Source organism: Haemaphysalis longicornis, unplaced genomic scaffold (assembly GCF_048455015.1).
Source record: "Haemaphysalis longicornis isolate Haplotype H1 unplaced genomic scaffold, Haemaphysalis longicornis Haplotype H1 scaffold_5, whole genome shotgun sequence".
NCBI classification, from domain to species: Eukaryota; Metazoa; Arthropoda; class Arachnida; order Ixodida; family Ixodidae; genus Haemaphysalis; species Haemaphysalis longicornis.
In genome coordinates, this window is record NW_027526385.1 from 172,164,741 (window position 1) to 172,167,228 (window position 2,488).

The window sequence follows — 2,488 nt, forward strand, 5'->3', positions numbered from 1 at the left end:
CCGCTTTTCCCTCCCCCCCCCCCCCCCCCGCTTCTTCTGTTGATACATTCCTAAGACGAAAAGCGATGACGTGCTGACGCCCGTTCCCCACTTTCTTATCTCGTTCTGTTGCCTTTAATCCTTTCTCTTCCCCGCCCCAGCTTCTTCTGTTAATTCCTAAGAGGAGAGGGGCCAATTTACCTCCTTCCTAGACGTCCCTTTGCATTTTTCTTTTCTCTTTGTTGTACCACTTGCCAATAAATATTTCTAAACAGGGCGCATTGTAGCGCACCTTTTCTTCCAAAAAAGAGGGAGGGCAGTGCATTCCCTCTTATGTGTATGTCTTGCGTTTTTTCTTGTTTTGCTGAATGATGACGTATTTCTTTTAAAGGGGGCGCACTGTAGCGCAACTTGCTCTCTCTACACGCACCTATAAGAGCATTCTGCAGTGTACTGTAAATGTTACTCCGATAAAGACTGGACTACCAGTCGAAACGTTAGTAAACATGTTTGTTTTTGTTTTTTGAGACTTGCGTCGGACTCTACTTTTTGATATATATATATATATATATATATATATATATGCAGTAAAAGAAACTTCTCGAGGAGCCAGAAGAAATAGTTGAGAAAATGCTACACGCACGATTAAAAACAAAAACAGTGGTTTACTGACGTTTCGACTGGAGGACCAGTCTTCATCTTCGACTGGTCCTCCAGTCAAAACGTCAGTAAACTACTGTTTTTGTTTTAAATGCGAATGCATTTCTTAGTCGGGGGCTGTCGTGCTCCGTCGGCGTGCGCCTGCATTCCTCCAGCGCGAGCGCACGTGAGCGCGCGCCTCGTAGTTCTGCCTTCGTCGTCGTCGTCGTCATGCGAATGCATTTCTTCGGGGGTGGGGGGGGGGGGGGGGGTTGGCGTGATCCGTCGGCGTGCGCCCGCAGGTGTTATCTCTCCGCGCTCCTCCTCGCCCCTAGCAACAGCTGTGGCGCGCCTAACAACCGGAGCAGGTGGTAGCTCGGGCGGGAGTAGCGCAGGGAAAGGGGAGATGAGGAGCGCGCTCGGGCGTGTGAGGGCGCTCGCATCGCGGAGCTCGGGCGGAGTAGCGGAGAGTGAGTGGAGAGGAGGAGCGCGCTCGGGCGTGTGAGGGCTCTCACATCGCGGAGCTCGGCGGGAGAGAGAGCTCGCGTGCGGGGCGGGCGTGTTGCGCGGGTCTCTCTCTCCTCTACGCGTACCCTCCCTCCGCTCGCTGCGCTCGGAAAATGTATATAAATGCAGAGGAGCGCACGCCTCTCTCCGTTACTGCTTGCCGCAGCGCACTCATCGGTGCACCCAATGCATTCGCATTTCTGCACTATCCCGTTCGGGGAGGTGGGGGGAGTTTTTTTTATTCGTGCGTCTACGATTTTCGCAACTATATCTATATATATATATATACATATTGCGAATCAAAATAGGAAATGAGGGGCTCGTAGAAATAACACGGAAATAACGGTTGGCAGTCAAGAAAATCTCGGAAAGCAAAAGGGAGGTTGTTGTAGGTCATTGAAACAGATAAAGAATTTGGAAAGAAAGGAAGAAAGCGGAGAAAAAATGCCCGCCAGGTGGGATCCGAACCCACGACCTCCAGAATACCTGTCTGGTGCGATAACCACTACGCTACCGACGGGGCGATTTTCTCCCTTGCTTTCTGGGGTATTTATGTCAATATATTTTTTTTCTCTACTTGGGGGTGGTAGCCAGCGCCACTCTGACTTCTCGGGGTGAAGGGGACCTTTTTTTTTAGTCCCCGCGCCGTGACTCGAGTGTCTACGACATTTCGAGAGTGGTCAAACAGCGTTGAACCCTCTTAAGCTCCCTATGGCACCAAGACTGCCAGAACAGAGGCCCTAGCTATGCATGTAGCGAATCAGAATGGGAAACGAGGGGCTCGTAGAAATAACACAGAAATAAGGGTTGGCAGTCAAGAAAACCTCGGAAAGCAAAGGGGAGGTTGTGGTAGGTCATTGAAACAGATAAAGAATTTGGAAAGAAAGAAAGAAAGCGGAGAAAAAAATGCCCGCCAGGTGGGATTTGAACCCACGACCTCCATAATAGTGGTCTGGTGCGATAACCACTACGCTACCGGTGGGGCGATTTTCTCCCCCGCTTTCTGGGGTATTTATGTCAATGTAATTTTATGCAGAAATGCATTATAGTCGGGGGTTGTCGTGCGTCCCTTGGCCGGCGTCCACAGCGCGTCTGATGATGATTGTGGCATGATGCCCCTATAGACTGGCCAACCAAACAATCCATCATGAGATAGCTTCGCGTTCAACCACCATTGTCATCTTCCAGTAGGGGAACCGCTGAAGAAGAAGAAGGAGAAGAAGACAAAGCTGCGAAGAGGAGGGCTGAGTTAGTTTCGGCTACCGTTATCCTCTTCGGCCGGCGCATCTTCCCTATCTGAACCCGGTCGAAGAGCGGCTCATCGCGCCTCGACTCCCCTTCACGAGCATCAGGCGGCTGACTC

At 51.0% G+C, this 2,488-nt stretch overlaps 1 non-coding gene across 1 annotated transcript; it reads right to left on the bottom strand.

The window, feature by feature from the left end:
* Window positions 1–2,034: 2,034 nt before the first annotated feature.
* Window positions 2,035–2,107, bottom strand: Trnas-acu (transfer RNA serine (anticodon ACU)). Its single transcript has one exon. It is a non-coding gene; the product is annotated as a tRNA-Ser (tRNA).
* Window positions 2,108–2,488: the final 381 nt, after the last annotated feature.